Here is a 23,169-nt window from a genome sequence, read left to right as displayed (position 1 = left end):
GCTATTGTAGAAGGTGACCCACTAGATCAGGTAAAGGTGTGTGGAACATGCCCTTAGAAGGCTATTTTAGAAATGAAGCGCTGGTGAGAAATCTCATATAAAAGATATAGTGGGCTTGTTTCTTCCTAGGGATAAATCCAGTTTCTTTTAAAGTATTATCCTGAGGTTGGTTTTGTCTGATCCTCTGTAGCTTATTGGAGATGGATTCATAAACTGCTTTGAAACGTGATTTAAAAGAAGAACAAGAATAGTTACTGAGAACATTCTGGGGCCCATCAACCTTTTCCTATTCTGTCTGCATCATCTATCCCTGAAGTGCCCTGCTATTCCTCCAGCAGAATTGCTTTGCATCTCCTTTTATGAATACTTCAATTAATAGCCAGCTTTGCTTCAGTAACATAGCACAGTATTAAACAGCATTTCCTTATTGTCATCAATGCTTGTTTCATCAGAAATTAGTCATGTCAACTGTTATTTTGCAGGCGATCATCAAGAGTTTTTAAATTTGATTCAGTTTGCTCTTTGAGACATCGTATCTAGGAGGAGTGTCTGACCTGGGGGTGGCTAACAGAGCACCAGCTATCCCCTAACAATTTTTGTTGTTAATAGTTGTTCATTTAATTAAGGTGGTGTTCTCTCTGTCTGGATGGTCGTCAGCCTTATTTATCCACATAAAGGAGATAACCGAACTAACCTTTTTAATTATCATCCTCTTTCACTCCTTTCCACTTTGTCCAAGATTAGCACAAACTGTGCATGGGCAGTTGTATAATTATAATGTTCCTGTGGTTGTCAAGCAGGTTTTCTGCCTTTCTGCTTTATAACTCCTGCATTTCCCAAGGATCATCAAAAATCTTTGTGAGCCCCATCTCTTAAAATCCCAAACATCTGGTTTATTGGTGAACAGTTTTCAGACCTAAACACAGCAAAAGCATTTAACCTATGCTTACAATATTCAGGTTTTGAGGGCCTTTTTCAGTTTGTTGTTAGGCTGGAGATTTCTTAGAGGAAAGTGTTGCATACCCTGCAAGAGATTCTTGGATCTGTACTTTACTGCAAGAGAACTGAGCGTTGTGCATTGCTGTTATGCTGAGGCATAGTTTGATGAGAAGGAGGCAGCGATCCTTGTTAGGGTGTTTTGAAAACCCTACACAATGTGATTCTGAAATGTTCTGACCTCAAAAAGAACCCAAACAGTGCTCCAAGAATCAGTGAAGAGCCTTGGGAATCAAGAATAAAAGGCTTTTCTGCTCTCATCGTTTCAGATTAGGCAAGTCTTTCTTTTCTCTCTATCTCAAGTATACATGCTTTAAGTGTGCCTTCATTTCTGGTGCAGTGGCTCGCTCCTTGGAGACAGTGTTTTCCCTGATGCAAGAACTTAATTGGACATCAGTGAGTTTTGCATAAAACCTTATGTAGGACAAATCTTCCGGGCTTCAGTCAGGCAAAACTATGCAATTTATTAATATGAGGAAGTAGTGCAGGAATTAACTGTAACAGCATAAAGATTTTTGTATCACCTTGTTCTCTTCTTATTATATTAATAATACCTTATGATGTAGACTGGATTTGGCTTCAGAAGTGTTTGGACTGCAGCAGAGACAGATGAATCTTGATTCCAAAGAAGAAATGGAGTGGATTTTACTCAGGTAGGGGGATCCTGATTAGTGTACAGCTTCTCAGTACCTGGGCTTTGGAGGGCAGATGCAGTATCCATCTCTATAGCCCCCTTCTTTCCATGGCCTCTATGGGGCAGCTCGTGCCTGCAGAGGACCATCAGGAAGGGGAGGGAATTCTGCTGTCTAGACATGTGGCAGCTATTTCCGACATCAGCAGTATCAGAGGAAAATAACTTTTCCTGAATTGTGGTATTTTGTGATTTAAATCTGCTTGAGTGCATAATTTATCATGTATTGTTACTCTGGTTTTTCTTTAAGACCTTCCAAGATCCTCTGAGCCTGAGCTTGCCCAGTTGTTCTGCTGTTGCTGATTATTTTAAGAACATGTATGACCCATCCTAAGACTGCATTTGGGAGATTGAACTTCAGTCCCTTGCACAACCATCTCATCTCAGGCACAGCTGCTAATTTTGTTTTAGTCTTCCTGCTTCAGCTCCTCATCCCTAGCATGAGTATAACTAGATGAGATCTCTGGTTTATGTTACAGGGATTAAATGAAATAGTAGTTCTGAAATGAAGAGGAGCTAGGTAAGGTCTTTCCTTGGCAGAGTGGCATAATAGATGGCATAATTCAATAGCAACTAGAATGCTGAATTCACATTGCACGATATTAGAAAATAAAGATCATGAAGTAGAATAAATCCCCCCACCCTGGTCTTAATTTATTTTAAACAGCAAAACAAATGAAACCCAATTAAGCTCATAAGTCATAGTGTGAACGGAGTCCAGAAAAATGTCAGTTCCAATGAATATGAGAAATAAAAGTATTGGCATTGGAACCACAATAAGGCCTTCTTTAGTTGATCTTGAGACATGACTTAAAATGTGAAGAATGAGAAGATAAATACAAATAAAGGGATTTTTTTTTTTTCCCCTAAATGCTGAAAGGGTTATTTTTAACACAGTAAACATTTTCGTTGTGAGTTAATGTTAGCCAGTGCAATTGGAAGAACTTCTCAGTGGGTTAGCACAACCAGCTGAAGTATTCAAGATAATCTGCACTGAACTGTCATGGAGAGGGATAAAATAGATTATTATACTAATCAGATTATAATAACCCAGAGCCTGGTTCACAGTCTTCATAATCAGCTCTTGGTAATAAATTCTGCATTACTGTTCCTTAGATACAACATTTCTGGAGAGACAATTTATTGTTCAGAATATAAACTATACACTCGTATTTTTTTTTATTGCAATCTAGGCTATAATAAGGGAGTGATTGATGCGCCAAGCAGTGGGGGCCAACTCAGAAAGTTTGTGACCAAGTCTTTTCTGAGAGCCATTTGGTATGAGCGAAATACAACCCATGCAGATGAGTGCATTGAGCTCTACAAGTATGAGTGCATACTTGTGCTCTAATGAATTGCTTCAACCTGCAGACCCTGTGGTTGATCTTTCCAAAGGATATCACCTTCTGTGTGGCTGTGGGCTTGCTGTTACAAGCTCCTGCACTGTCATCCAGATATCAGTGAAAGCAAATCATCCATGGGCTTGGCTCTGTGCTTTTTCTCTTGTGTGTAGCTCCATGGGCATCTGCAGAACTATTTTTGAGCCCTGGGATTCAGACCTCAAAGGCTGAAAGACCCATTCCAGAAAAGTACAACAGCATATGTGTAGAACAGTCAATTCAATGAGTTTTTGACCTGAAGTACCTTAGATATTTTTCATCCTGTAATTAAATAACATTAGTGTTCAAATAACAAATACTGCCTGTGAAAGACTACATTTATAGTCATTCAAGTGATACCCACCAGAATAATTGCCCTACAATCAAGCAGTAATTTGTCCTTTCAAGTAGATTGAATGATCTGGATTGATTTAAGAAATGGTGCTCCTTTTAGTTTAGAAAATAATAGATGTTCATTTCACATTCCACGTTTTAAAAAATAATTAATCACTAAATGTCATTCAGCTAATCTGAAATAGCTTCTGACAAAAATAAAAGGATTTGGCACATGGATTTAAGCTTATACTAGTGAGTGTTAGAAGTGCATATGTGAAAATTAATCCTAATCTCTGTGGCCTTATTTACAATGAGATTTGTCTTGTCTTTGAATATTTCAAACTATATTGAATTATTGTATCCAGAAACCTAGCCACAAGGTGAATTGCTCGAAGTGTCCACATCGGACTGCCTTCTTCATTTTCTGGTAGCGATAAATTCCCTTATCCAAATCCACTTATTCATCCTCTGATGACTCGTAATTGATAGAAGCATCGGGAGAAAATCCCCAAGCAAGAAGGGTCTGCACTATTTCACAAAATGAATTGCCCTGGGGTTAAGGTTCGCAGTGAGTGTAAACTGCTGAATTCAGAACTTGGCTTTCTTACACTGAGTTGAGAACATGGACCTTATTTTCCATTGTGTAGCTATGTACTGTGGACACTGATGCAATTCTATTCCTGTTCAGTCGCATTTGAGTCTGGCCTTGCATATATAAAAATGACTAGACAAGGCTCTGGGTACTTGTGCCTTTGCAAGATTTGGTTCATTCTTAGTCCTGTAAATATCCTAATTTTCTTTTAATCTGCCTTTTAAATTTCTGTTTAGTCCTGATTTTTATTAAATCTTAATGCTATACAATATCTCTCTTTGATAGATATCTGTTCAAATCAAAGTATTTAATTTGAGAAAATCATCATATTGTAGTGATCCAGAGCATTGAGAGCAGGAAAAAAGCTGACATGCAAATGGCTGTCTTATAAAAAGCTAGGAAAGGTTCCAAAAAAGATATGTAGAGAAAAACCTAAAGCAAACAAAAGATTTGGCCAGCAAGTTAAATTATAAGGGTAAAGTTTAAACCCAGCTGTTCTAGAAAACCTTGAAGGTTTTGTGGAATGAGGCAACTTCTTCAGTCCTTAAGGACTGACTGTAGGAGCATAAGAAATTTAAATAAAATTAATGAAAATAAAAACTATGTAAACCTTTGCTCAAACTCTGAGCCAAACAGTACCTAAGTTTTAACGAGATCCAAAAAGATATTGTTAGCTTAAAAATACAGTGTAAGACTATGCACTTCTTGATTTGTGTTTGAACTGGACATAAATGCTATGAAAATAGCTTTTCATGTGGCATTTTTGGTTTGTGGCTAACCAGGCACTACGGCGAATCTCATGCAACTGTCATTCCCATGAAATTGAAAAAGATGCAGTTTGTGGGCCAAGTTTCAGATATGCTATAAGTAAACCACGCAGTTTTTGAGCAGTGTCCCAGATTTCTGAGCTTTCTAAAGATAAAATAAGAAAAAAGACTGGAAATGATCTGGTTTTAGTAGAGTTCATCTTTCTGCCAATGCACCGTTGTTCGTTATTTTCCCTTTTCTATGATATGGCCACTTCAATTTTAAATAGGCCTTGTGATATAGTTGGATCAAGCTGAGCCATCAGAAAATCTGTCCTTTTCCTAAACAGCCATTAGGAGCCTGCCTCTGATACAAAACCTGACACCTGGAAGTTCTGGTTCTGTGGGGGAAATTCAGATACTTCATATCTTTCCAACTAAACATATAACTTCTCAGAGTCTCTTTGGTTTGTTCTAATTCTTGGAAACAAAAGCATGGATGATGTTCTGTCAAGCTTATTCAGTACTCACTTGTAATGTGAATGCTCACAATAGTCACGTTACCCTCAGTTTTCTAGAGTGCTGCTGAATTAATGTATAAATTGCTTTCATTCATAATTACAGTCCTGAATATTTAAATCTGCTTTCTGTAAGGATAAATATCAAGAGGAACCTATTTGCGCAAGAATTTTTTTTTCATATATTTACTCTTTTACTGCCTTTAAAATCCTTATATATGGTCTCTCGATTAGAGCTGCTATGATACACTTGATCATTACGCTAGTGAACTGCAGTTGTATAGAGTGAATGATTGTAATTACAAAAGGAGAGTGAAAAGGTAGTTTTACACTGACCAAGCATTTGATATCTAAAATTAGTTTCTGGATCTGGTATAATCTGCTTCTGTAACTTTGAACAAACTATTTAAATGTAGTTGGTTCAATTAGATGAAATAAGAGGAAGTATGATGAATTATCTCAAGAAGGGAAATATTCCATGATAACTCAGTACCTCGGTTTTCCCATGTGTGAAATGGACACAACGATCGTTCAACTTACTTTGTTCTTAACCATTCTTTTCTATTTAGATATTTGGCTCTTCAGACCAGAAACTGTGTGTGCGCTCAGTGCTTGGCATATTGGCACTTAACACAAATAAAGACTCGAAACAGAGATTTTAGGATATATTGCTGCTACATTACTGGTTGAAATTAATTGGCAGATATTTTATGATTTTGTTTTTTGACAAGTCTTTCTGTTCCAATATATATATTTAACAAAAAACAACTCCCCACCCCCACCTTCCAAATAAGATCCAAGTAAGCCACATTCTGGTCCCGCTGAAGTCAATGGCAGGAATTCCCACTGACTTCAAAGAGACCAGGAGCTGGTTGTTTATGTATAGATATTATTTTTTCAATAAAAGCAGGTGAAGCTAACTGAAAAAAACTTGGGCAGCTCACATAGTTGCTGGTTCCCATATGCCACAAATATTTTACTATTTGGTTTGTGTCCATTTCTCATCATAAATTTGAATCAGACATTTATTATTCAGCTTGCTAGTAGGATCTTTGGAAAAGAAACTATTATGCAAAATAAATCACTAAGTTCTGTCTAAAACTATTTTCTTAATGATTTCATGTTTTCAGCTAGACTTCTTGTATACTGTGTCATGTAATAGGAAATAGCATACATCAAAGAAGCAGCCTCAATTTTCCTCAAGTGATTATGTGCTTAGTTTCTGTGATTCATATAGGATTCACATATGTTTTACTTTATTATTATTATTTATTGTAACTTCGATCTCTTGGAGAAACTTCAGGAGAAAATTTATTCTCTGTTGAAGTCACCATCTCAACAGAAAGATTTAACTGAAACTGGAAAAGCCATTGCAGTCCTACTCGTTTCTGCTGGAAAAATTTATCTTCTTTTTTCTCTTTCCCTTTCCCTACTATTATTTACCCAGATAAAGAGCCTGTATATTTTCATAGTGGTGACTTGTTCCTTCCTGAGCTCTCTGGAGGGAAATCTCAAGCGCTGGAGTTTCAGAGTTATCAGCCGTATGCTGTGGTCTGTGACTCTCAGGCTGCTCGGATCTCGAAGCCCTACGGGAAATCTTTTTTCTTCACCATGCGAATCTCTGGACATCTGATCTTACTGCGTGCCCGCTCTCATTCTTGACACTCAGAGCAGTTCACAGGGAAGGCATTAGTGACCAGGTGAGCTGCCCTAAATAATTTGTTTAGTTTAACTCAATTTGGCTGGAAATAAAGTCCCAGCCAGCAACTGAACCAGGGGTGGAACCTTTCTCCAATCCAGAAGTTTACAACAATTGTTATTTTAGTCCTTTTTACTGCCACAGATGAGATTGTTTGACTTATATTTTAAGAAATGTTTTCAGAGAAAAAGCACTATATATAAATGAAAGATATTATTATTACTATTACAGGGTTCTCCATAACTTTTATAGTTCATAGGCTGTCAGCATTTTCTTTAGAAAGCCTGTATTTTAGGCGTCTACAGTTTGGCCTTGAAGTTGTCCTCAGAGTTAAAAGTTGAAATACTAGAAACAAGCTCGAAACAAAGTTGTTCCCCTTCTCTCCCTCTCTCATAAAATGAAAACAGCTCTTTAGTAACCTTTACATCACAAAGATTCAGATAAATAAATGACACTGTTGGCTTCAGGCTTTGTCATGCTCTAAAAGGAAAACCTGACAACAAAAAAACCCCACCCACAACCAACAAGACCTAAAAGCATTGTTTCTCTTTTATTTTAATGAAAATCTCTGGACATCATCACCCCAGTGGGACTGATCTTGTAGTTTACATGAATTTGGTGGGTCTGATTCTCTTGCCACCAAAACCAGTGACTGAACTCCCTATACTGGAAAAGAAAAAAAGCTTGGGTAAAGCAGTAGGGTAACAGTTAGGGGAAATGTGCAAAAAGAAAAATGACACATATGTCCTTAGAAATGTATGTGATAAAAATGCCTGCAGGCTGTTTCATTTATATGCTATGGGGAACCACGTTGAGCAGTTATGTTGTCAACTTTGGACTGTGACAATGTATACCTCTGAAATACTAAGATACGTGCTCTGAGGAAAGATTTAGTATAATTGAATTTAATAATTTGCTGCGTTATATATAGGCTGAAAAACAAAAGAATATGCCCCAGAAGAGAAATATCAAAATTTTTTTAAAATGTCATAGTATTTTTACTCAAAATTAGGGGACAATTTTTTTATTAGTGAGTGATTTCTTGGTGGAAATGGTATAGAAAATTAGGACTTTTCAGTATTTTAATTTTTAGAATTTCATAATATTTTTATTTTTCCAATCACACATTGCACCAAAAATGGAAAAGCCAAGCAAAATTAAAACACCCCCCCACATCCAAACGAAATGTAGAGAGGAATATTTGTTTCATGTAAAATTTCAGGAAAAGTAAGAAACAATCCTTCATGAATCTTGGTGAGTTTTCTGTCCAATGGATCAACTCGGAAATGGGTAATTTCATACCACAAAAGAGTTTAATGGACAGGCATACATATAACTTTCATTTACTTTGCTGTATGTGTACGAGAAAGCTGTCCAAATCTTGCCAATAGATAATTTTATATTTCATCAGGCTTCTGACTATGCTGAGCACAGACTGTTTGTGCACTGAACATTTGTAGCTATGGCTCTTTTTTGGATGTGATCCTTTTTACTATCAGATAAACTGGAGTCTAATTTAATCTAATCGGAGAGTGTTTGTTCTGTGAACAGAATGTATTTTCTGAGACTCTCTCTTTCCTGTGTTCATCCATGTGTTTGCGTAATTTCCAACCACAGTCAAAATACTCCTGGCATGGTCCAGAGGATGTATTTTAGTTGCAGTTGTGCGCTGTGCCCAGACACATTATGTGTTTCAGCCTGAGAACAGAGTAAAAAGAAGCACTATAGATATATGAAATTAGGTTCCAATAGTTCTGTTTGAATAATATCCACCCTGTTTCAGCCTAACATGGAAGTATTCTCTCAAAGAAATTTTTGTGACCTTGAGGAGTATGGGGAAACAATATTTTTCTTTTTTTCTTTTGTTTTCATGAAATGGCCCTCTAAGAAAAGTATGTTTAAAATCCACAACCAACCAACAAGATAAAATAAGGGTTTGGTTTTTTTTTTAAAGGAAAGAAAATTGTAAATGTTACAATCAAAATTAATAGAAAAAACCCACTGCTTTTAATTGTGGGAAATCTGCGTACATTAGTTTTCTGAGGATATTTTAAACTTTGCCTCAGCCCTCAGCATGCCAGCAAACTGCTTTATATAGCTTGTGTCAGAGGAGCTGTGTTAGTAATTGATGCTGGGGAACTGGAGACTGCCATATCAGAGTCTCATGATTGCTACGTTTGTTGGCCTGTGTGCATTATTAACGGTTGGATAGCAGTCCCCTGGTGTAGCGTGCATTAAAGGCTGCTTGTGTTAATTACTAGGAAGAAGTAGGCAAAAGTCGGTATTTGGGATGTCATTTTTTGTCAGCTGAAGTTGACGAATCCAAGCCTAGTGAGTGCTGTAACCTATAATATCCATGTACCACATAGTTGTATGCTGTAATTTGCACAACGTATATAGCCATCTACAGTAATTTTATTACATGGGCTATGTTGCTATGTATGCTTTAATTTATCTTTAGATTTTTCAGTGTTTTACCATGCTCCCACTGAGGCAGAGGGAATGCTAGGCACCCAGTGAAAAGAACAGAGAGAAGCTCCATGTTCCAGTTCTTCAGTGTGTGGTTGATAAAAAGATGCAATCTAGCCGCAATCTGATTTATATACAATACGTCAAGGATGAGAGTAAATTACTGCTGTCTGGACAGCCCAAGGCTGGAATTAGTTTCATTGTTCCTTCTATTAAATTAAAAAATAATGTGATTGTTGTTATAATTTCAGTCCTTGAGGGCAGGGAAGAAAGAGGAGCTAAAACCACTACAAGTGGCATGTGGATTTAGGGAGAAATAGTATTTTAATAACCTTGATTCTTCAAGCGTAAGACACGTGTCTGCAATACAGATTATATCTAATAATCCTCAATAGTGCATCAAATAGCTACTCAGTACACCTGAATGTTTACATTTTGCCTTCAGATGTCTTTGCATGTATTTTATCTTTTTGTCTTCTCATGCAAGTTCTTGTGATTGTTATGTTGCATCCTTTAAATACCCTTACTAACAGCAAACAAGAAGATCCTTAGTGGTGCAGACCCAAGGACATGCATAATTTTGATGCCTGAGTAACCCCTTCATTTCTTTGGGATACTCAAGGGGGAATGATACTCATATCTTTGTGATGTAGGATCAGTCCCTAGATTTCTGTTCTGTGATGTGCAACACCTAAGCTCGGTGAAGATGGTCGAAACATAATTTTGAAAGTTGTATTTTCTTTCATTCCTTTCATGTGAAGTACTCTGAGACAGATTACAAACTCGTACACATGGCTGAATCCAAGAGGAAGAAAGGGGTGTGGTTTTCCTTCCCTCTTCCTGTCTTTCCGTCCTCTTCCCAAGGCTCTTCTGCTTTTTGATTCTGTGTAGCACAAGACCATAATGAAAAGCTGGCCAAAACCTGGAAGATTGCATTTAAATTATATTCCTTCTCTTTGTATTGAGACCCAAGGCAGTTTCACTCTGGTGCTTTAAACTTCTGATTTATTAGCGGGCACAACCTGGGCTATTCCCTACAGTGATCATGGTCCCCACTAGGTAAACTGCAGCCTTATGGTGCAGTTTTATGAGAGTGCTTGTGTGATGTTCCGTTAACTGCAGCAAAGCCTTTTGTGTGCAGGGCAGTCCAAGAATTCCAGTGACAGCATTGATACCCCAATAACTTACTGTGCTGAATAGGATCTAAATACATCTCCAGGAAAGGTTGTTTTTCCTCTTTCTCCTATTCTCCATTTTTAGAAATACTTAATTTTGAATTACTTACCACAAGAGTTTGTGAAAGAGACTCTCTTTCTTTGTAAGAAGTAACTTTGCATTTTTTTAATGAACCACTTTTTAAGTATTCCTAAGTAAGTAGTAGATGATATGAACATGGGATAGATATGCATAGCACATGTCAATTTTGGTTATGAGCATACTGAAAGTTCTTAAGTTCTAAGTAATGGTTGGAAGGAATCTCTTGACTTATTTGGACTGTGTATCACTCTGTGACAGGTTAAACCATCATCAGTTTATTAAAAAATATTTTTAAGGCTGTCAGCCACTTATTAAAGTATTTATAAACTATGAAAAGGAGGTCTTAATTGGAAGTGTTGCCCCATTGGAAATATTCCCATGAACACTAGCAAGAATGTTGCCAAAAATAATGTGTTTAGCAAAAGAAAGAAACCTCCAGGCTCCATGGCATAAAACATCCCGAACTAGCACTCAGATGACACTGAAATAGTTGCTGTAATGTTCTGAGACACTGTGTTCCTAAAACCGGACTGTCTTTCTTTTTAATAACTCTTAATCACAGTGGAACAGGAATATTGTGCCTTGCACCTACTAAAGTCACTGGGAGTTTCCCTACTAGATTCAGTGGGAACAGAACGGGTGCCTCTGAGCCCTATAAAACTACAGTCATGCAGCAGTTTGCTAAAGGCTTTTGATTTTTGGTTTGTAAATTTCCGGAAGTTCTAGAAAATTATCCTAGTAAATTAAATTGTGCAGTCAGCCATTTCTGTTTATGTATGACTATAGCTTTATTAGATCTAAAAGCATTTCCCCTATTTATGTAATATATTTTACTTGAAGAAAAAATAAGAAAAGATGCTGAGTGATTTACAGGGTGCCTCTGTCACAGGAGCTTACTGGAATGTGGCACTCTGGTATGTTACTTAACTACTGGTCACTGCATCTTGTCAGGATGCTTAAAAATCCGGGTTACCACACAGTGACATTTCACTGAAGTGCAAGAAAGAGAAAGGAAAGGGGTGTAGCAGCATTTCCATTGAAGGGAGAACGTAAGATTTCTCATTCTTTGCCCATTTTAAATTGCTGTACTAAGTAATTGACAAGCGAGTTTGGAGATGTTGCAAAGCTCTAATGACCATAGCTGCATTCCTCAAACCATTAGCTCAGTTTCCAGAGGGACCCATTGCTGATTCAGGAATCACATGTTAAAACTGAGCTGCAGACAAACAGGACAAATTAGGAACTGAGTAATTATGGAGGTATTCAAATTTATGGCAGAAGATGCCTTTATGTGGCACTTTATGATATGCCCAGATTAATCAGCCGCCAGGCAGCAATACCTTATTGGGCTGCTTGTTCCTCTTCTTGAGCTTGCTGCAGTGTGCTTTGGGTTTGCTTTGCGCCCGCTTCTGTACAGCTGCACACAACTCTTTTGGACAAACATTCATGTAAACTTTAGCTGAGGAAAAAGGGGAAAAGCTGGTGTTATTTGCAAAGTGGTGAAAGACTGGAAGGTTGAATGTACCCCTACTTTAAAACGTTCATCCTGGTTATCCTGAAAAAAAAAACCAACCCCAAACCATATAGTGAAAACTCAGAGCTTCATCTTCTCAGGAGTGCTGCATTTATCGTGCTTCTGAAAACACAGCCTTGAGGTTGTCTTTGCATTATTTCTGCAGCCCCAGGGGCGCCCCGGCCCCTCTACCAGCCCAGGCTCCCCACAGGGCGTGAGAGGAGGGTGGCTGGCTGAGCCAGCACTGCAGCCTCTTGACACTGTCCTTGTGCAGCACCTCAGTCATAGCAGAGCCGGGGGCCCTGGCTTAAATTACAGTTGGCTATTTTTCTGTCACTGCTGTATCAGCAACAATATCTCTATCTGCGTTTTGTCTAGAGACATACACAAAATTCCACTAACTTCCATTTTCTCATCTGAAAAACGAACTCAATGGCTTAGTCTCATATTACTCAACTTTGTAGCTGGAGTTAATGGACCAGGCCTAATTCCAGACTGGTTCTCAATTCGTTGGATGTGGCTGATGCACAAATCAAATAGTTCTGGCACCCTGACACTTCCTGTGAATGAAAAATGACACTAAACTAAATAGTTGTGTGAATTTCATCCCCATTCATGCAACAGACTAAAAGACAACTCATATTTGGCAAATGTGCAGAAAAGATTCAAATCAGAAGAAGAAAAATGTAAATGTTCTCGAGAGAGGTTTTTTTCCACAATGAAAAGAAAAGGAAAAGAAAAAAAAAAGGCGATGGAAACCCATGAGCTTAATCCTAGAAAGATCTAGTCAGGAGAATATAATATCTTAATGGTATGTTAAGGTCTAAGAAACAGAGTCTTGCAAGAGGGAGTGTTACGTCTCTCTGCTGCTCCAGAAGCATTAAGGAAGAGTATTTTTGTCTCAAGATCAGGATTAACTTTAGACACAATTAGGTGCAGATCTGGGTCGTATGTGAACAGAGCAGTCCTGCTCCTGTCCTTGTCTCCCTTGCCATGGGTTCCTTGTCTCATTTATTGATTGTACTGATTAAGACAGCAGCTGTAGCTTATTAATGTGATAGAAAACCTGCATTTTTTGTTGGGGTTAATTTTTGTTTGTTTTCAGATAATTTTCACTCCGTGGCTGTATGGTTGTTAGAAATGGAACAAGTGAAGCAGCGGGCATGTATGTCCCCATCTGGAGTTTGGGGAGACAGAAGTCAGGGGAAGAAAGCCCCTGGGTTCACCAGCTACTTAAGGTATTCAGATGATCCATGGCTGTTATCAGAAAATGCCGCAGTATGAGGCTGTGTGTGAACACAGGCTTCTACGCTGGTCTCTGCAGACTTTACCTGGATTCCTACCTTGCAGAGCATAACAAGTTGCAGGAGTCATATTTTAGTCTGAGACATTACAGACTAAATAGGTAGGATAAGGAATGAGAAACAAAACACAGAGAGACAAGAAAGAACCTGCTAGAAGTCACATGGCGAAAGTGAATTTGGGAATAAAACCAAGTGTCCTGAATCCAAGTGATTATTTGATTATACAGAATAAACGTTCCCTTATCTCACCTAGCGGGCCTGAATATCTTGGCCCTAAGCAAGCGTAATTTTTTTGTAATATTTTCCAGTCTGGTTACAACAGTCTTTATCATAGGACTGTGCACTGTATCTTTCTGAAAGTCTTTGTCATGAGATATGGCATTGCAACTGGAATGTTTATTGTACTCTGTCATTATTTATACTCCATTGCTTCCATTGACTGCCTGTCCCACCCGCTCCCCGGAGATTAGCAGAGTCAGGGAAAGGATAAATGATGATTAGCAGCTAGTCAAGGGATGTAAGAGCTGAAAGGGTCAATATAAAACAAAGGCTGCCACATATAATTGACAAAGAATGTGAGGCATTGCTTTTCAGAGGCAATATTCACATAGCCAGGATTTTAATGAGAATGGAAAATGCTAACATATAAATCCAGTCCTAGAAAAAAATATCAGCAACAAATGTACTGAGTGGTAAATATTTTTATCATTAAGCCTGGTACTCTGTTTCTGGCGTGAACTATTAAAATACTCCTAAAGCTTTCATTAAATCACATCTTCAGAACACCCTTTAAAACATGGTCCTTTGTTTGGAAAGAAACGTTAGCAAAGATGACTCTACAAATGTATGATGGCAAATCAGCTGAATATTTTACAAAATCTTGGTTTTTTTGAAGTGTGCAATGCAGAGCTGATCAAACTCTCAGTAAAGCTGATGAAGGGGCTTCTGACATCTGAAGAAGCTGGTATTTTCCTTCAGGAGTACAGTTTTATTCATATTAGCACATCTATGTCATAAACCAGAGTTCCATTAATTTATCTGCTGTGCATAGACAAAGCAAAAGGATTTTTGTGCCTGTGCCTTGAAGACCTTGCTCCTTGGGTGCTTACTTAGGTCTTGCTGCTTTGCTGTCCCCTCTATTCCTCCTCACCAAGGGTTGCTAAAGCCCTTGCTTATGCAGGTGTGTACATGGGAGACAGGACTGTGCTTCAGCTGGAGCCCTGGGTAAAGCCTTGCTGGCTTAACTGGGCTCCCAAAGGAGGCTCAGGGAACTTTCCCCAGGAGCAGCAGCCCTGCCCCTTTGCCATATTCCTATTTCCATGGTGCCTTCTGTCTTTATCCTGCTTCATGGGTGATTTTTGGCCATATCAGACCTCTTGCATTCCCAGACTCCCAAAGTTACCCATTTCCAGAAGCTATTTTTTTCCTTGGAGGTGAAGTGCAGGGCACTGGTGTCTTTGTAAAGAAGATAAATGCATTCTTTCCAATTATTCCATAAACAGCCCATTATTCCTGTTATTATCATGTAGAGTACATGAAATTTTAATGTTTCACTCCTTCAGGCTGTTAAAGTCCTTGTGCTTTTCAAAAATAAGGGCGTAGACTTTGTTTGGTCTTTGTGCAGGGAAATTAGGACATCTTTGTGCTTTTTCTTTTTGTCTACGTAGAAAAGGTAATACATATTGATTCTTCACTTGGAAACCTATCTTGGGCTAACTACTATGTGCTCCTTGTGTGAAAAATGGCCTAAATCTAAAGCCTCTTCCATAATAATATGAGTGAATATTCATCTATTCCTCTTCTAATTACAACTTTCAGTCTTGTAGGAAACAGATGTTTGCTAATTCAGACTTCATTTGGGTTTTGGCAAAGAAGAATGTAAAATTGAAACCAAAAAGTGCTAGTGAGACTTGGCATTGCTGTTGGGTTTTGTAGCTTTGTGCTGTTTTTGAATTAGGTGCAACTTCTTGCTGGTGCTTGTTATCAAAACCCAGGCGTATCTTGTTTGGGATATGGGTGACTGTACTGTGGAAATCAGAGCAAACGCTCTCAGGCACTGACTGCCTCCATGGGCAGTGCGGCACAACAGGCAAAGTGCCTAACTCCTATCCAGCTAGTGCTGAGTTGTCCCAGTTTCTTGTTTCTGATTTAAATTCTCTCTGCCCAAGTAACATGAGGATTGCAAATCACAACTGCACTTTAAATGCTAAATCTGAGTGTCTTGAATGGTTCTCATCGGACGCAAATGTTTCTTCTCTTCTTTAAAAAAAGCCATCAGGAGGAAAAGTCCAAGCACTGTTTTGGAAACCAAGAATTGTGGAAATATTACCTAATAGGAAGAGTATCCTTAAAACTGATTCTACTCTGTGTATCTCTTTAGGGATTATGCTTTATGTCTGCCTTCTGGTCCCTGTCACCACTCTTGTCATTACCTAGATGTTTCCTGTTACAGAGCTCTGTATTTGGCCTGGATAGTTGTATGGCAAAGGGAAATATTTCTGCCTGTGTCAAAATACCACAGGTGACTGGGGGGGAGGGGAAAGATTTGTTTGCCTCTTTCATTATGGTTCATTTGGATTAGAAAACCTGTTTAAATAGTCTTTTCAATAGCAATTAGACTAGTTGTTTTCCTTTAGTAGTACTTTCACATGACTTAAGAAAAATAGAGGAGCTTAAGAAAGGGTGTATAGAAGGAACATCTGCTTCTTGTTTTAGAAAAGCAATACATTTTTAATATAATAATGCAGAGTAGCAGAAAAAGGCACAGAAAAAGGAAACAGAAAACCTTAACAAAAGACAGCATCATCTATTTCATTAAGCAGTTTTGGAAAGTTATCATGAACTTGTATCAGCATGACCATAAAATCTACTTTATTATGCTGATTGTAAGGAGGGTGGGGAAAAGCTGAAACATTTCATTCATCTATCCAAAAAAGCCTGTAGGCTTCTAGCAGCAAATGTGAATAGAATTTTGCAATGCTAGTGGATGGTTTGCACAACTTTATAGTATTTGACATGATTTGCATTAAAAAAAAATAGTGTTTTCAAAGAGCCTAGGAGTGCAGAAGCAGCATAAAGCAACACAGTCTTGGACCAGAGGAATGAACATGACAACCAGTTACATGAATAGCCAGCCTTGGCAAGTAGTATCTCACAAAATTACTTCCTGGAAGAACCAGGCCAAATGCCCAGGTTTGGGGTAGTTTTGTAGTTGTAGCTTTGCATCATCCATGCTCAAAGATTACTTTCAGCCTGGCCTGTCTAACTCAGATGTGTTAAAACAGATCAGAGCATAAAAGACATAAATGAGATCTTGGTTAGGGGAGAATGGCTCCATGGGATTTGGTGTTCACAGCCTCTCAGCAATCTCCACTTCAAGTAGGTCTACCAATGAAAACAATGATAGATTTCCTTTTATTATTTATTTGCCAGTCTGGCAAACTCTTCCTGAGGCCTGACAATCAAACTGGGTTTCTTCTTCTGTCAGGTGTGAAGTTCTGGTAGCTCTGAGTGTGTGCTGGATGGGAGGGGAGATGGCAAGAGCAGAAAAGCTGTTCTGCAGGGCTTGCATTACATTAAAACAAAATAAGCAATGAGTAACTGCTTCAACACGGGCACCTTGAGTGAAATAACTTGCATTTTAAATTACCTGATTTGAATTAGACCTCTTTGGAGCCAGACTGCATTCATTAATTTTGGAGAGGTAATATCTAGTTGGAGGTTATGCCCTGAGTCAGCTGGAGGCAATGTGGAGTGTCCCAATAAGTTTGATGACCCTGGCTCTGCGTAAACAATTCTATCAATAACACGCAGGAAAGAAACTAGCTCTTGCTTGCTCTCTCATTTGAATTGACTTGCTAAAACTCAAAGAGGTGCAAAAACATGCCCCAGGTATTTCAGTATCAGAGACTTAACTTTGCACCCCTCAGTCCGTCCTTAGGTGTCTAAATCACATGCAGGTTTAGAGGACTGTGTACATACACATTTTTTTCTTACATATGGCTATAACTATTTAACATATGAAAACCATCTGACTGCTATATTGCTAATTACTTAAACGAGACTATTTTAAGGGAGAGAATATTAATATTTTCACTTTGTTATTCTTTGGAACAGAACTGTCCTTTGAGAAGCACGAGAAATCATTTTTTCAGTTAAGCATTAAGGCAGATTTTCATGCAGATCATGAGTCCAATCCTGTGTTTTTTGGTGCTCACATAAGGAAAGGCTGCCATGCTGAGCCCCATTTCTCACTGACTGGCATTTAGAATTTTTAAACATCAAATATTTACTGATGTAACTTGGTTGCTGCCCAAATTGAATTTCAAAGGTCCTTATCCTGCAGTTTCTATTTGTGCATGCCTTCCGTTGAAGTCAGCTCCATGCATCTCTAATGAAAATGAACTTTCTTCTTTCTGTGGCTATTTTTCAACCTTTCTGTGCTTTCCATTTATTACCATGATTTACAACAATATTGTGAGTATTATTAATCCAAATTGCAGTCAATGGGAGTTTGGCATGGTTTTACGCTGCATCTTAAATAGTTTTGGCTTCCAAGCTGAAAGAATTTGGCATGCAACTACTTGTTACTGCCCACTGTTTACAAATACACACAAAACACTCATCATGCCCACATGCACCCAGGCCAAAGAGAAAGCAAAAGGGAAGAAATATATTGTTACATATTTGAGATCTTTGAAATTGAGGATTGTATGAAAGCATAGCCCATAGAGGATATGAGGCTTAGTGGGGCTGAGCAAGGTACTTTGTACTCAGAAGTTCCTGAGTCCAAGCCTCTGCACTTGACCCACCGATGCTGTGCTAACTGCCTGAGGAATCGACATGAATGTAACTTCTGTGTTAGGGTGGGAATTTTTTAGCTGTAAAATGAAAGAAAAGCCATTTGGGAGTTGTGCATATGTGTTTTGGGAGATTATAATTTTAATTCAAAAGTTGTAGTCAGTTTCCATTGCCAAAATTTCAGCTTTCCTTGAGCAGTTTGGAAAAACCTGACTTTTATACTGTTTAGCACCCAAAACCAAAGAGAAGAACTGTTACTCTCTTAACGCTGTTATGACATTGCACCCAGAGTACATTCAGCAATCGCTCCCCCAGCTTTTGTAGGTGCCGTGAAGCCTATCCATGCTATAAGCAGGTAGCTTGAAGTGGATCAAAGAGACAAGCTGAAGAAAGATGAGCGCAAGTAGTAGTTTCAGTTTTTGTAGACCATAAGCAACTGTTTTACAGATGCACAGTGCCTGACAGCCCACACTGAGATCTGCAAGTGGTCAGATGTTGTCTTGGAAGATGTTGGATGAAGCTCCTTGTTCAGTGCTTTAAGATGGATGGGATCCTGTTAAGAGGATGGCATTTTTATTTAAAAGGATGTGGACTCGCTAGTCTAAGAAAAATAGAAAAATCTTGTGATGCTGTACACATTCAGAAGCAATCAAATTTTTTTGCTATGCACAATAATTAAAAAAAAAAAAAAAAGCACCAGGACAATTTCCTCATCCATTCCCTCCTCCTTTTCTTTCTCTCTTTATAAAAATGCTATTTGGTAGAGCAGCCAAGATATTTTTCAGTCTGTTGCTCATGGGTTTTTTCATTACTTGTTTTGTTCTCACACTGCGTGCCCAATACAGCAGCTGCTAAATGGAGAACTCTGAGAACTGGGGAAGGCTATCGGTGTAGCATTTGATTAACAATATTTTTGCAGGAAATTTATACGTCAACTATTTTTAACCTCAGGCCAAGGAAGGATCAAACCCAATCCATATTCAATTACATATAGCAACCTTTTCTAATTTCTGATGCCTTTATTGCTTCTGATATTTCACTGTTTTTTTTTTCTTTTATATTGTTGTCTGTCACAATGTTCCACCATTTGTGATATGGGATTTTTTTTTTATCTATAAGATTGTACCATTAAGAAATGCATTCAGTAAGCTTTCATGTTGACCCTGGGAGCCTACAGTGTTTTGTTTGTTGCTTCAGTAAGTGTGTATTGACATAGCTCTGTTGACAACAATGGAACAACTAAAGGTCTGGCTTTTATGCATAACACATAAGCTAAATTCATTTTTGTACAATTTGTAACGGTTTTTTTAATTACATATGCTAGTTACACCTTAGGGTGAATCAACCAAACAGACTCTAAATTAAAATAGTTGGGTGATCTAAGTCCAAGGTCTGTTGCAATGCAGTTTTGTCACAGCTTGGAAGAAAACAGCCAAGATAACCACTATAGAAATAGGTGATTATTCTTTCTTTCTCTTTCTTTCTGTCTGTCTTTCCAGGGAACTGAGTAGATTAATGTACCTTAAAGTTTTAATTTTCTAGGTAATTAGGAGAAGTAGATCCTATAAGATGGAAAGGAAACCATGCGGCCCTGGATAGGTCACGCTAATAATCGGGATGTCACTGTGAGGACAAGAAATCCTTAAATTAGAAGCATCATTTTAGTCTCTAATCTATAAACCAGAATAAAAACTGCTTTTGATTCCTACACCTGTAAGAATATTTTGGTGGGGCTGTGAACTGCACAAAAGACACAAGCATACTGAGAAGAGGCTTGTCTTAGTGCCTTTTCTCACCATCTTCAGAATAACCCATGGTATTCTTGGAGGTTGAGAGGACAAGGCTTCAAAATCTCTGAATTAGACAAAACGCTATATTTTGTAGAGGCAAGCGAACTCCGAATTGAATTTAACAGGGTAAATTAGCTGCTTTGGATGAGAGGAAGTCCAACACCTTGGCCTTGGAGTTTAGATCAATGGCAGATCTGACCCACACATTTGTCCTTCTTCATATTGGAGAAAAATATATGTTGAATTAGAAGGTACACACCCTCCTCCTTGGTGGCCACCACTATGTAGCTAAATATTTGCTTTTTAAATTCAGGGGAGGAGAGGAGAAACAAGCTAATCTCATAAAGGTTCACCCCACCCTCTGCTTGGCTTCTCTTCCTTGGCAAGCCTTCCCAGCAGCAGCTGGCTGACTGTTTTTCTTCTGCAATTGTGTTCATGACATTTCCTGCAACTAGGTTTTCCTGAAGGTTTCCAGCAGTCCTTTCAGTCCCTCACCCCCCTTTTTTGGCCTCTTCACCCACTAACCGTGGCTTTGTGCCTAGTTCCCAGCAGTGTAAGTACCATATCCCCATCACACATCCGTGCACATCCTCTGTATGCTCTCAACACATACAATGAGTTTCTCTGGTTTACTTGTAAGTGTGACTAATTTACCGAGTCAGTGGTTAGTGTAAGGGATGATGAACAGCCATAATATAAACAGAGACAGTCCTTCCTCAAGATACCACCTGCCCCCTCAAACAGACATAGAGTTTGCACTGTTTCACAGTGACAAGAGGTTGCTTTCCTCTCTTAATGTAAATCTTTTTTGAAGAAGCTGCGTGGACCCCTTTCCATGCAGAAGGACTGATATAAAAAAACCTAGATTAGGGAGAACTGATGCACAGATCCTGGATTATTTAGCATGCTTTTCCTTTCCACACTACTGAAAGCTGCATAAACTGTCCTTTTACAGGCTTTTATAAACACTCAAGTGACTTAATCTTTTAGTGTAAAAGCCTACTTGTATATTAAGCTTTCTGCTATCAATGTCATTAAATCAATATCCTCAGTGCTACAGGATCCAAGTCACATATAAGATGTCACAAGCAGTTTAACTTAAAAAATGCAGTATTGAGGTACAGTCAGTTCATTTTTCATAGATTAGAGAGTACTTTGAAGTAGAGCTGTTGAAGATCAAAGAGGGTTTATTCCTCACTGCAGCCAGTTTCTGTTGGGGGGCTTTCTATTCTAATGATGGTTTTGTTGCAGAAGTTCAGCGAAGTCTGAGAAGATAAGTATTTTATGCAGTTATTATAAATGGCGCTGAAAAGCCTTGTGAGGCCTATGTTATGTGTGTTAAAACATAGGACATATTCTTTAAGAGAAGTAAATAGGCAAATTGGTATGGACCCTTCTTGTATATGCACTATTTATCTTTTCTTTTTCCATGTGGGTATGAACACCATTCTGGACAGCTCGGAGACTGTATAGCCTCACTTGGTGTAGTTCTTTGTCTAATGAGTGACATCTGTGTTTAGAGTTAAAGATGGAGAAAAACAATAACTCGTCCCTTGCCAGAGGTACTTAATTGAGGGTAAAACATACATATGGGATTTATTTGTGTAAAAAGATACACAACTGAAGTAGTATGTCTTCTTCCAATATGACCTTGTGGTGCCCTTTCCATTTAGTGTATTAAGAATCAAGATTTATCTAGACATATCTCACAAATCAGAAATGACAGTTGTTGTACGATTTTAGCTGTTATTACAGCAGATCTCTCTCTCTCTCTCTCTCTCTCTCTTTTTTAGCCACTGTTTGTCATAGAAGTGAAGTAATTTGTAATACAAACTGACTATAGATTCTTTCAATTGCTTACTCAGGAAAGCTATAGACATGATGGACATAACATTATACCGTGTAATGGGCAAACATTATGCTACATGCCCTTGCTGCTGGTAAAACAGAATGAACTCTACCAACAAAACTCTAAATTAGCTGAAGTTGCAGAAGGCAGTTTTCCAGCCGCGGGTTATTAGTCTTCTGCAGTTTCTGAACTAGAGCTCTTCAAGAATACTCTGTGCAGCAATAAGTGGGATTAAGGGAAGGAAGCAGTTTCTGAAAGACATTCCATATTTCATAGGTGGCTTGTGATTTGGAAGGTGTGCAGGTCGCCTGCTGTTTTCAAAGGTGAGGCTCATGATGGGGCACTTTCTGAAAGGAAAGCAAAGTTCACAATTGATGGATCTAGCAGGAAACATACCACTTTGATTCTGAAGCCTTGCATGGGGCCTTCACAGGGCAGCCTGTGATGGGGAAGGGCTTTCACAGATGAGGAAGGGCTCCTCTGTATTAATTACTGTCATATACTTGGTTTTACTACATCTGTCTCACCACAGCTGGAAAGAAAGTGGCATGAGCAGATTGTGGGTTATATCAGTGAGATATTTCCTGGTGATGAGGGATGTGAATCTGGTCCCATTATCACTTCCTAGTGTGGCACATTTGTGAGAGTGTGAGGTTTTATCATTTGCTTTGCTCCCCTCATGGAAGAAGGCTACAGGATGTCACCAGAGTCAAAGGGGAAGATAGAGACCCTCGGCAGATAAGTGTCAGTCTTTCCTCTTCACAGAGCTCTGCTTCTGTGAGTACCTGATTTGCAATCTCAGCTGTTTCTACGATGAAGGCTTAGGGAAAACAGGGTGAGTCAAGGAACTAGAAATTTTGTCTGGGAATGTTGCTCAAGCAGATAAGAATTCCATTTATGTTATCCGGAGATGTGAGTTAAGATGAAGTAAATGGTCTTATCTACAGCATAGCTACTTGAAATGTGTGGAAATCCAGTATGAATGTGTGAATGTCCTGGGTTAGACAGAAATTCTTTATTATCGCTGGTAAGGAGGGAACTGTGCTACCTTGTGCCTGACACTCATTGCTGGGTTTGTGGGAGAGGAGAAGAAAAATTGCATCAGGGACGACTTGTACTTGGTTGAGTTTCAGCATGATGAGGCAGTGGGTTTTTTTCCTTTTTTCTCTAAAACAAGGAAAGCAATACTTGGTTATCTTTCGGCTTGGCAGCAGAATTGTGTTCCAATAA

At 38.6% G+C, this 23,169-nt stretch overlaps 1 protein-coding gene across 1 annotated transcript in view; it reads left to right on the top strand.

Annotated features, from left to right (window-relative positions):
* ADGRD1 (adhesion G protein-coupled receptor D1) overlaps window positions 1-23,169 on the top strand; it is a 156,482-nt gene that overhangs the window by 59,730 nt on the left and 73,583 nt on the right. The window lies entirely within an intron of this gene.

This window comes from Strix uralensis, chromosome 17 (genome assembly GCF_047716275.1).
Source record: "Strix uralensis isolate ZFMK-TIS-50842 chromosome 17, bStrUra1, whole genome shotgun sequence".
Lineage (NCBI taxonomy): Eukaryota > Metazoa > Chordata > Aves > Strigiformes > Strigidae > Strix > Strix uralensis.
The sequence above is the reverse complement of the archived record's forward strand: the minus strand, read 5'-3'. Positions and strand labels throughout refer to the sequence as shown.